This window comes from Diadema setosum, chromosome 10 (genome assembly GCF_964275005.1).
Source record: "Diadema setosum chromosome 10, eeDiaSeto1, whole genome shotgun sequence".
Classification (NCBI taxonomy): domain Eukaryota; kingdom Metazoa; phylum Echinodermata; class Echinoidea; order Diadematoida; family Diadematidae; genus Diadema; species Diadema setosum.
Genome location: NC_092694.1, coordinates 27,907,899 through 27,921,673, shown reverse-complemented (window position 1 = coordinate 27,921,673; position 13,775 = coordinate 27,907,899).

The following is a 13,775-nucleotide window of genomic DNA, read 5'->3' as shown; positions in this document are numbered from 1 at the left end:
CTGATCTTTTTCCCCTGTTTGATGATAGGTTATGTAGTTCGCGTATAGGCTGAAAGAACGCGGTATTGTGTCATGAATTTTGAACATTCCGATTCGCTACAACCAGTTGTCTGTCCTGGTAAATGTATCATAAATTCACATCTGTATATATACCATAGGGAGTAGTACTTTACAACATTTGTCACATGATATAACTACTTTGTACTAGTATAATATGTTAAATTTCGTGTTACATTACATTTGATTGTAAACGTATACTCAAGTGCAAACTTTTATGAAAAGCCGAGTATCGTACTTTCACTGTAACAGCAACAAAGGAATGTAGCAACCCCAACTACATTTTGATATCTGAAAGTTCACTGAACACTTAAAAAAAATGATGAAATCTTTTCATTTTCCCTAATATTTTACAGGTTGATATTAGTTCTTCTTCTTTCTTTCTTTTTTTTTTTTGGTGGTAGATGTATCTATAGTGCAAGCTCTGTGTTGAAGTAAGTATAGTATATTTAAATGAATAATAATGTGCATACGGAAAGGGGTGGATTTCAACGCTTTTCTGGCGTATTTCTTAAATTGTAATAATAATAATAATAATGATAATAATAATGATAATGATAATAATAATAATGATAATAATGATATTACTAATCATTGACAGTGCTTATATAGCGGATAACACAAAGCGATAATGTACCTATCGTGCCAACTGAATGTCTGCCAATGGAAGTATAAGACATGACTTGTCGAGGTTTAAAAAGCTAAGTATAAACATATAATGTTTGAAAGTTAAAACAAAAACTTCACTGATTAAGTATTTGCCATTCTAATCGTTCTTTCTAACATAAATATTATTGCTTTCAGTTTTCCTTTTCTTTCAGTAACGGATGAGCAATAAGCCTGATAAAAACAATCCACATTGTCAAAATCAATACTGAATCTCTTGTATGCATTCCAGTGCTTTACATTGTGGTTTAATTTTTCTGGAAGTTTTGTCATTACACCTTGGTACAATGTTCTTTGACATGAATTGTTAATTAAGATCATTACTTTGTGTCCAAGTTTGCGTTTGTGCAGAGACCAGTAGTATGCTCCCTTTAAAGCCCTGATCTGCTCATAGTTAAAATAAGGAGAAATCTCACACAATGAATATTACGTATAGAGTTGTTGCCACTTTAATGTCTAGGAGTGGCATTGAAGTATTTATTTAGTCACTCTCATTGTTTTGTACCGATTACATGATTGCTCTTGCGACAATAAAAATAAACTACAACGTGCATTAGAAATAGCAAGCAAAAACTGCAACTTGTGGTCTTTACAAGTGTTAGAAAATGCTAGAAAATAATGTTTTTATTATTCATGATCAAGAGATTCAGGTTGATGAGTACCCTTACATAGAAGCGGATTTCACTTTACAAAATCGGGAAAATGGATACCATCTTTTGATATTCGATTAAATTTTTGTGACCCCCTATTTACAAGTATTATACAATATCTTTTGTATGATTTGGGCTGAGAAAATTATCCAAACAAATTGTAATTGTATGTAATAAATCTGTCATTTTTTTATTTTTATTATTATTATTATTATTTTAGAAGTAGAACATAGACTGCATGGCATAGGATGAATTGGGAACGGCAGAAATATTGGCATTTATAGAGAGCATTGTTTGAAAGTTAGTATGATAATGTAAATGAGGAAGGGAAATTTGATGGACACCATGTATATGTAGTCCTTAGATAAACATCGGTTGTTTGGCTAAAGGATATCCCAGAAGGAGTGTGAAGGAGGAAATAACATATTGAGAGTGTAAGGAAACCAATAGTGACAGTCGAAGGGCAGCGGTGAGATGGGAGTTGAGGTTGTACTAATGGATACGGGCGGATGAAGAGACAGCGACAGTTGTTATGAAGAATGCAATGAGAATAGGAGAAATGGCTCGGAAGTCGATAGGTCATGGAGGAGAAGAAGAGGAGAAAATTGACAAATCATTGAGATAAAAAAATATGACAAGTGAGGAAGATGTGAACTTCTGAACCATGTGTCACGAGAGTCGAACAAGAGTCCGAAATCTCAAAAAACTACAGAAAAGCAAGGGGGAGGGTCTGATCATAAAGAAGACTCTTGTGGGAATGAGTTGTGTAAGATGAAAAAACAAGTAGAAGATTGAGAAATGTGATTAGTCTTCGTAATTCAGTGGAAAGTGGTGAATTTGTTCTGAAAAGTATGTCTGGTTGAAATGAAAAGAAGCAAGTCGAAGAATAAAGGACAGTCGAAGAGAAGTTACATTACAGGGTAGGAGGAAGAAGTGCAGAGACGTGACAACGCCCGAGCAAAACGGCTAAGGATCTTTAAAGGATAACAAGATTGCTATTTTCTGCTGATTTTATACTATCATTCGTCAGAAGTGATGAGTGACTCAAGTTTGTGGCCCGCTTCGGCCCGCGGTTGCCTTCCATGGAGGGTGCGGACCTGAAAGGAGACCGCCGGCCGGCCGGGTGGTGATTGTTAATATTAAAAAGTAATGTACATGGCGGTGTTCCATGGGTGATTGCTAATGAAAAATAATCTACATGGAGGTGTCCCCCCCCCCCCCCCCACCTCCCCCTTGGAGGTCTGTAACATGCATAATATGCAGACTCGGGCAGAAAGACACGTAGATTGGTCGACTTTTGCTTCCAAATTCGAGGAGCAAAAATCGGTAAAGTCAAAGGACTAACGTAAGGATGCGAATCCGATCTCGGAAGGCCCTCACGCTGTCCCACTCAGCTGAGCTCTCTTCGTCCGCCCTCATTCGCTCACCACCATACAGCGAGAGGGCATTGGCAAAATGCTAGGTCGTTGGAGGAGTGTGGAACCAGGGGTAGATGGGGCAGACGTGGGTGGTGCGGATGATTTGCGTGGCGATGGGGACGTCTTCAGGAAACCAGCGATCGGTATAGTAGCTACGAGACGGCAATGGCGAGGAGTGCTGGTTGCAGCTATGGGGAAGTTGGGATTGGGATAGTGGCAATACATGGTGCATTGTGCAATAGTGTTGTGTGTATGGATTTTTGTGTTGTCTCTGATGAGTCGTGTTTTCCAGTTTTTTGATTGATGTGAAGAGTTTACTTTCTTCAGGGACCGCGAAAAAACCCAAACATACATGTAAACACTCCCCATTTTCAACTCTAATTACGTTTCAAAGGATGACGCTATCATATTGAGATGTCGTGTTTATAGTCATTAATCCAATTATTACCTCCGCCAAGGGAGGAGGTTATGTCTTCGTTACCGTTGGTTTACTAGTTAGTTTGTTAATTAGTTTGTCCGTGTGCAAAATAACTCAAAAAGTTTTGCACGGATTTGGATGAAACTTGCTGGAAAGGTTGAAAATGACACAAGGAACAAATGATTAAATTTTGGTAGTGATCCGGGATATTTCGATTTTTTGCCAGTTAGGGGTCAGTGACAACGACAATGTTTTTCTTTTTTTTTTCTCATGTCACCCAACGTAAGGGTATCGAAGAAAATTCAAACAAACATCGTAACAGATAAAATCAGTTAATTAATACAGTAATACATTGTAAATTATATATATATATATATATATATATATATATATATATATACAGAAAATTGCATGATATTTACAAAATAATATACAAAATATACAGAATGGTGCAGGACCCAGAAGAGAGAAAGAGAGTGAGAGAGAGAGAGAAGGAAAGAGAGATGCAAGACAAACAAAACAGTTAAAGAAAAGAAGCAGGGCAACAATAACGCAGATAAAAGCAATTTCAATAATATAAAGCAAAACATTGTAAAAAGCTATATTTACATGAAAAAATGAACTTGGAATTTCAAGCCGCGCATTTTTTAGGTTTTCATGCGCGCACTAAAGTGCATGCTCTAGCTTCTGCTAGGGGCGAGGCGCGCCGCGCATCTGAGGGTCTATGACGTAACAAAGTCTTCTATATTGGGAAATAGGGCGATTTTTCAGTGGGTGGAAATCACTGATCGGAAGAGCAAGATCATCGGTGGAAGTCTGCGCTCTCAGAGTGCTTTTTTAGTTCGAATAGTTTTGTCAACTTTCAGTTTAGTTTGATAATCCTTCCATTCATTGCAAAGGACACTACTGGATGATATACAAGTACTTTTGAAAGACCTCACTCTTCAGAGCTTTTGTTCTCAATAGGCCTACATACTTTTTCCACGGTGTGAATTTCTCTCTAAAGTTGATTAGAGTTGAATTCATAATTATGTTATTTTAAAGTTTAAATCCTCTTTCAGTGTCTGCCCTCACAAGGTTCGCAAGGATGTTTTTTCTTTTATTTTTCTCAGCTATATTATGTTAGTGGAAAAACCTCAACTCTCATTTTGCTTTGGGAATATGAATACATTGTGTAAATGAAGAGTTTTTCGCGAAAACCGATAAGTCCATATTTGCCAAATTGAGATATTTGCCATCAAAGGTCAAGAAAAATAAAGAAAATAATACAAAAATTTTTGCTTCTTTTGACCATAACTTCAAAAATGTACCTTTATATGTAGTAACCAATATATCATTTAAAAGGTATTATTTTGTACTTTATGACAGAGACCGTACTTCAAAATCTTAAAAAATGAACTTATCGGTTTTTGCGAACAAACTCTTCAAATAAATAAATATTCCCTTGTTTGTGAGACCTGCGTTGTTTGCGGAATGTTAAGAGAAACGCAGCTTTTCAACATCTCGTGCATCGAGTTAATATTGTAGTCTATCCATTTCTGATAATCAAAGGAAGGAGGTAAAACTGAGAAAATGATGTCCTTTTCAGGATGGTGTCTTATCTCTTTCTTGCAATATCTTTGTGTGCGTCCATCCATCAGCGCCAGAAAACTTGACGGAAGTAAGTAATATGATAATGTATGTTATCACACTGATCCGACGGTCCTGGATCAATGAAATTCACTCTCTGACCAGTGTTTTTATTTTTTTTTTTGAATGGACTAGTAAAAACAATATGTTGAATATAAAACGACCCAGGTTAGGTCATTCATACACTTTATAATTTATGTGATGATCCATAGTGGTGTTATGTCTAGCTTCTCTGTAACGTGTTCTGATCCATGTTCAATTTAGTTCAAAATTAATTCTGTTTTGTTTTTGTTTTTGTTCTTTTTACAATGAAATAACATGTAAACATATATCTCACTTTCGTCAGTGACAAAAACCATGCATGTAAATGTATACAAAGAGAACAATTATTAAAAACTTACAGTAAGGATACATTGCAATGATTGGTAAAGTAACGAAAGTGAAATAATTGTCAATATGCATTACGTGAGAGAATGGAGGCAACCACTAAAAGACAGAGCTTGTATAGTGTTGGCGCCTTTACGTAAAAATGTATGCATGGAATGGTAAGTATTGAAAAAAGAACGTTATTCTCACTGTTCTGCAGTATAATCGCTTCTGTCAATTCGATTACTTTTTTCACGCTGAACTGTAATGTTGATCACACCCATATTGCCATTATCTATTCACCTAAATCAGATTTATACATGTATACCTTAAACATTAGATGTTGATGCATGGTACATTAAATAGGAATGGTCAAGGACAATAGTAACAAAGTTTAACACGCAAACAGCAATAACCGCCTGTCGGTTCCTCCAATGTCAAATACTATGGAATTAAAATGTTAGAATGAACTGCATCAAGTGTTTGTTTTAGTTTCCGTTGTTTACACGTGTCATACGTAACGCTCTGTAACTTTAGATTTTTACCAATGGGTAATAACGTCGTAATTTTAGGTCCCCCTTTGTGAAAAACAGGCATTTAGGAGTAGGGAACACTCGACTTTTTTGGTTGGTTTTTGTCTACAGTAACATGCCTTTATTTCAACGTATTGTCTTAATGCTTAGACAATTATACAAATTCATGGAATTCTTCCCTCGAGATGTTTTCATTGCAACTGATTGACAAATTGCCCTCACTCGACGTAAATAAGCACTGAATTGACAAGTGTTTTAGTAGTAGCCATGATAAAAAATCATGGGCGTACATACTCGAGTAGGATTCGAACCTACGACCTCCTGATCCGAGTGAGGGCAATTTGTCACTTAGTTGCAATAGACAATTATAGTAGTGTTGTATATGTGCTGTTTTTTAACTTCCCCAAAAGAAGAAAAAAAAATACATGATTAAATTTTGACAGTAAATCCAACCACAGTCTATATTCCGGATTTGTTTTTATTTCTTTGTTTTTTGTCAAGGAGTATGTAGTGTAGAATCTATTACTTTTCGGAGGATTTTATTGTCACGAACTTCACGAATCACTGTTTGACCGCGAATTTAACGCGCGAAAATGTTATGACCTAAATGGACAAGCATCAGTGCACCTACCATGACCTTGGTTGCAAAAAGTCGAAAACATAATCTTGCGAAAATATCGCTAGAGAAAAATACAGAGCATACACGATGTTTGAAAATGGGACCATTTTGAACGTACGTATGTTCAAAGCAATTTACAATAAGAAGGGTATGTTTTAATGGTCAGTGAAGGGAAAAATGCAGATGATGAGAATGTAGGATTGTATTGGGTCCATAGAGTGGAAATCACAGTGGGTGGAAATGAGCTTTCTGGCGTTGGTATGAGCTCTTCGAGTGTTTTTGTAGTTAGTTTGTTTGTTGTTTATAATCCTGAAGTGACTACACTTGCAATAAAGTGTAATGCGATACGTTCATTATCGTGAATGTACATAAATACGTATGTATTATTAAACCGTGCATCACAAAACAATCAAAAAGTCGCACCCCTTGATTTTGCTTGAGGACTCAAAAAAGGGGAATCGGGTCAACCTATATATTTTGAGTTTTCTATATTTTCTGAAACAGTTATCCTTCTTCTGCGGTATACTTACTTGTAATTTCTAGATTGTAAAATGATAGGGAAAGTGGGTTTTCAGCAATTTTTTCTACAACTTTTATTTTTTGGTATTAAAAGTAGTACAATGAGGTATGTCTCAGAGGTCCCTTTTTCAGCTGTAATAACATTTGAAAGGATAATGCTGCTGCTTTGGAATTAGACATTGATCATGGACAAAATAGGTAGATAGAGCATTTGTAATTTCAGCTTAATCTGATATTCTTTTCATTGTTGTTGCTACATTGGTTTACAGCCTGTTTTTGTCCCATTCTTCGTACAGCTATAGCAAGGCTTAGTAAAGATTAAGTGCTTGAATAGACCCTGTACTTCAGAGCCTCTTTTCTCAGTTCAAACATATCCATAGTGTGTGCTTATTTTCCCCGGTATTTATATAGGTTAGCAGAGTCCATATGAATTATTTTACATATCATTTTTAAAGCAGGCGCGAGCAGCTTAGGGTGGGATTTCACGGAGCACGCGAACGACTTGCGAAGGACGCGAATGGCAACATCCAGCATTCTTATTTTAGTCTGCAAAAGATCGCCAAACGAACGTTAGGGTTCGGAAGCGCCGTCATGTTCGCGAATGTCGTTTTTACTTCGGCGAGAATTTCAAAAAAGTTTGAATTTTTTGCGAACCTTTTCCGCACACTTGGTCGTGATTTGCTTGTTAATTGATCTCGAAAGAGTCTTTAAAGCCTCGTCATATGCGCAAGACCTTCGCAAGACACGCGCTCTGTTCGCAAAATGTTCGTGAAACCCCAAACAGACTCCGAAACTTTCAAGAATGTCTCGCGTATATGTTACGCGAAATCTGCGAAGTTTTTCCCATCATTTTACGACATAATCGCAAACTTTTCGCGTACCTTTTGAGACATTCTCGCGAACGTTTACCGCACGTTTGGGGATGTATGACCTATACGTTTTCTAGAAAGAAAAATCGTAGCATACATCTAAACTTCAAACAATAATTAACAACTATAGTAACAAAAGAAATTAAAAACGAGCAAAGAGAAAGAAATGTTTGATATAATATACAAAAAAATCGCAGAATACACTTAGTAAAATTTCATTTGAACTGTAGAGATTATGTGTTGGAGGAACTGCAAAAAAAAAAAAAAAAGTCAAATGCTTTACTAGTGGAGATAAGTCCTAGGAAAAAAATGTAGGCACACGTTAGACAGAGTAACAACATCAATGAAGGGATTGTCAGATTAATTTGAAATTAGGCATGCTTTATTGACACACATTTTGTCCATGATTAACGCCAACTGTCAAAGCAGTTATAGCAATGTACTTTCTAAAGTAAATATGAGTTGAAAATGAATAGTCTGTGAAGGGTTTTTAAGAAACGAAAAAAAGGACGCTAAAGACACACCATATCACACTATTCTAAACAAAAGCGTTCGAGATAAACTGCTATAAACACTCTTTCCTGTTTCCTTTGTGTCCCAGATTTTAGCATAATGTAGAAGGAGACTTGCTCTGTCAGAAAATATGAAAAAGTCAAGATTGGTTGGATTGACCCATTTCATCTATTTTCAGTCCCCACAAAAAATCAGTGCGTGTGACTTTTTGTTCGGTTTGTGATGCACGGTCACAATCAGATTTGGGGTCAGCAGCCTCGAATTGATAACAAACTATCAATATACATTGTATATCCCAGAGCAAGGTTAAGTGCACTTTCTATGGAGCCTAGCCTGGGCTATAGTATACCTGTAGGAAATGCAGAGCAGTCTTCTATGAATTTTTCTCAAATGCCTGGATTCTCCTTTTTGTCTCTGACATCAGTGTCCATGCCTCACATATAGCAGGATGGAGACCACTAGTAACTTGTGGAGCAAGGATTTTACGTAAAAAATCGATGCCACCCTGCCACTGCGAAATGATAGCAATAAAAAAAAAATGTAGAGAAAAAAGAATAGCACGTTCTATCAGACGAACATAACTAATATTCTACATTTTATTCCAAATATTTTGTGCTAAATGTCATCAATGGTCTTCTTATGCGTTATGCCTTCGCAGTTTCTTCATACCAAGGATGCTTCTTTCAATATTGTTCGGTGCCAGTACTATTCAGACGTGGGTCTTAGACGTTGCCTGTGTGCTCTGTATGGTGCTTGGAGCAAGGATACTACTACGCAGGTTTGCGCAACGGCTCAGAGTGCCAGTGTGGCTCCTCCTTGCTCTGTGACGGCGAAAACGAGAGTTCGTGCGGGGTGCCGTGTTCCGGTGACGTGTATCGATTCTGCGGGGCTTTGCAGTTCGTGCATATATACGCAGGTACACAATCAATGCCTAACGAAACTATCTCTTCGACGTTTGGACATGTTTTTAGCAAGCACTGAACAATTTTTTTTTCACGTTATTGCATTAGATGAAACCTTATCTCTTGGCATACCATAACAACTAATTCCACTTGATTGAGCACAAACTGTGATATAAATCAAATTTATATATATACATGTATATATATATATATATATATATATATATATATATATAGAACGAAGAATCAAGAAATAAACTAGTAATGCATTATTTCGCCAATAAGAAAGAGTTTATTGAATAACTCAAATTTTCGGTGGCCTCCACCTTCTTCAGGAGTCTCGACGGGGAATGTCAATATCAAAACATAAATTCCCCGTCGAGACTCCTGAAAAAGGTGGAGGTCACCGAAAATTTGAGTTGTTCAATAAACTCATTCTTATTGGCGAAATAATGCATTACTAGTTTATTTCTTGATTCTTCGTTATATTGGAGCCAATACGTGAATTCGCAATATATATATATGAAGAGTTTGTTTGCAAAAACCGATAAGTCCATTTTTGAAGATTTTGAAGTACGGTCTCTGTCATAAGGTACATAATAATACCTTTTAAATGATACATTGGTCACTACATATAAAGGTATATTTTTGAAGTTATGGTCAAAAGAAGCAAACATTTTCTTATTATTCTCTTTATTTTTCTTGACCTTTAATCGCAAATATCTCCATTTGTCAAATATGGACTTATCGGTTTTTGCAAACAAACTCTTCATATATATATATATATATATATATATATATATATATATATAGATATGTACATAATTATTATATACCATACATACATATACTTATCTGACCCTGCATCACGAAACCAACTAAAAGTCGGAGGGCATGGATTTTTAGCCAAGGGCATATTCTCCCGAAAGAGTAGACTCTAAGCTTTAAAATGAAGTATAACTTATTTCAAATAGACTCCTCTAACCTATATAAATACTGCAAAGAAAGCACCCACTCTGGAAAGGTATAAACTGAGAAAAGAGGCTCTGAAGTACAGAGTCTATTCAAGCGCTTAATCTTTACCAAGCCATGCTAGCTGTGTGATGAAAGGGACAAAACACAGGATGTAAACCACTGGAGCAACAGCAATGAGAGGATTATCAGATTAAGCTGAAATTGCACGTGCTCTACTAACACATCCTGTCCATGATTACTGCCAACTTTTGAAGTGGTAGCATCATCTTTCTAAAGGTTATTAGACTTGAAAATGAAGAGTGTGCAAAGGGTAAGGGGACTAAAAACATACCTTATCATTCTATTCTAAAAAAAAAAAAAAAAAGATTGTAGAAAAAAAAAAACTGCTGAAAACACACTTTCCCGTTCATGTTCTGATTCCAAACTAATGAATAACGTAGAAGAAGGAAAGCTCATTCAGAAAATATGGAAAACTCAAGATTGACTCGACTGACCCATGTCACTTTTTTTTTTGAGTCCTCACGTAAAATCAGGGAATGCGACTTTTGTGTTGTTTTGTTGTTAATATATGTATATATATATATATATATATATATATATATATATATATATATATATATATGTATATATATATATATATATATATATTTATATAATAATGTCACAATAGAGGAATGCATTAAATGCCAATTGCCTTGATTTTAATTCAAAATCCGAATTTTCGGAGGCCTCCCCCTTATAGTGCGATTCGCACTATCATCCCTGACGAATTAACAGAGCATTGGTCATTGATATATCATCAATAATATATTGTGCGTGCCCCCATTCGGCCCCATTCGGTAGGTATTCGGACGTCCATGTTGAAATTAGGGTGGACGGCTCGCACGGCTCTTGTAGTCTAGCTGGGTGTTCGCTGGTGCCTTGCGTAGCGTCGTGTTCGGCATTCGGTACGTACGGGGGTACGGTAACGGGAGGAGCAGCGTGTCGTGCTTTTCTACTGAGCTGCAAATCGCCTGCGACGATTGAGCGTCTTTAAAGTCTATGTATTCTTTTAAGAAAGCTGTAAAGACAATGATGCTCTCTGGATATCAGTAATCTTATTTATAATGTCATTGTAATTGCATTGTATATGAAATTCCTTCGTGGAAATATCGCCGTTCTGAATTTATTGCGTAATGTTATGTAACCGACCATGACCTGTAACCGTTCACCTGTACCTTGGTGAGAAAATATTTTGCCATGCTTCACCATTCAGTGATCCAGTTGATCTAACTTTGTGTATTAGCGAAAGCAGACAGACCTCTCCTCTCTCCTTTCTTCTATCCTATCTCTATGCAAGTCATCCCTCCCTCCTATTTTCCTATAGTGTATGTATTATGAGAGCTGCATGCAAATCAAACAATGCTTAAGCTGTAGCCCTTCTGCGTTGTTCATTCCATCGCTGATGTTCTGTTGTACATTGTAAAGGCAATAAAGAAACTACATTGCTGTATATTCTAAAGGTAATGAAGAAACTTACTTTGTTACAATTAATGTTTATGTATATATATGTATGGCACCATCAATGTATATAATATACACTGTATGTGTATGCATCTGTATGAGCAATGATATAATGCAGGAACCGATCAAATCAAATCAAATCAAATCAAATCAAATCAAATCAAACCAGTAGTTACATTATTGTAGAGGTACAACTTTTGCACACAAAACAGTGACAGGTACTTAGAATTTACTTGCAAATCCAGTAGGGATCACTGCTTGATATAGTCAATCACCACATAAAATGTAAGCTACACTGTACATTACACAGGAATTGAATCATGAGAAACGCTTTCATTGTACTGTGAGATTTGGCGAGTTATCGATCGGTTTGGGTGGGTTTGTGCGTTTGAGCAGAATATGCGAAGTTGGCTCACCGTCGACTGAGTCAGGGGTGCGAACGTGGCACATAAAGAGTTATTTATAATAAACTCTACGTCGATCAATCAAATGGAAGTCTATTTTCATTTGTTTTTATTATACGTTTTCCCGGTCAATTTCATACATTGGTCATTCAAATTCATACCATTATAACGTGCATTCAAATTCACACAGCGCACGCACGCGGAAATATTCGGGCGATTAATTAAGAATTCGAGCGATCAATTTCATTTATGGGCGTTCTTTTTCATTTTTGTGAAATCAAATTCACGATTGGACGTTAAATTTCTAAGTGCGAGCATTGCAGCATTTCTTACTCGTGCATTAAAATTCACACGATAGTCATGTGATAGTCCCGATGAGCTTGTTTGTCAAGCAACCTTCCGTATCATGCTCGTCTGTAGGCCTATTCACTACCTAAAGTTTGTTTGTTTGTTTTGTTTCATTTTCCATCTATTCAAGAAGATGGCTGCAATTGCTGGTCTTCTATAGGGTCCAGTGGGATATCAAGTGGGACCACTTTACCGGGTTAAACACTCTGCTCTTTGCGATGAATAAATGAAGTGGGATCATTTGCGTGCATGAGTTGTGACTCTGTCACACATGGGACCTCCATTTTACGTCCTGTCAGAGGGACATGTGCCTGTATATTCCTTTTCGTGAAGCCCGATTTCATATTTGTCAATGAACTGGTGGACCTCAACTGCAAAATAAATGATATCATCATAAATCCCGATATATTCAAAGCTAAATTAAAAAAAAAAGAAACACAAACACACGGCCCTATTCTGGCCTTCTTTTAAATTAAATGCAGCTATTTGGAACATGGTTGCCTATTCACGAATTTGAATGACCGACGAGATTCCGTTGCCAACTTGACATGAATTTGAATGCTCATTGCTGAAATGCGTGCTCCTCTCTTAAATTTGAATGCTCCGACAGTTGAATTTGAATGCTCCGATAGTGAATTTGAATGCTTCGAAAGTGAAATTGATTTCTTTGACAGTGAATTGAAATGCTCCGATAGTGAATTCGAATGACCGGATTTTGAATTTGATTGCTGATTCGGTGCTGCGAGCGTGGAATGCGTGAATTTGAATACTCGGAATAGGAACCTGAATGACAAAAGTATGAAATTGACCGGGAAAACCTAGAGTACTACTTTATTGTTCTTGCCGCTGTTACACTTTTGATTTTAATCTTTTCTTTAATCTTTGAATTTAACCTTATTGTTACTGTTGCAATTTTCATGGAAAAGATGTTGAAATGAATGTCAATACTATTAACGTCTGAATAAGAGTGTGATTTCTTGGAGTGATTTCTTGACTGATTTTATTTTTTTTTTTAATAGGCGTATCAATGTTTTGTTTCTTACATACCCTTCAAACTGGCTTGCATTTGCAAGCCAGTTTGCTATTAGGTGCTGATTTATTTCGATAACCGTTTTCAAGGTGCTCGGGAAAATGACACCTGTTTTATGCGAATGGTGAACAATCGGCAAATCGACATTAAAAAAAAAAAGCATGGAGAATTTCGGGAGTTTGGTTGTCTTTGCTTAGGTGAGAACGTGACAGATACAGTCATACAAAATAATAGGTATGGAAGCGAAAATACACGTTAGGGCGGCGGGTAGCTCAGTCGGTAGCGCATCTACCTCACGATCCCAAGATCCGAGTTCGATTCCCGCGGTCGAGTCTCATTGAACAATGTTGTGTTTA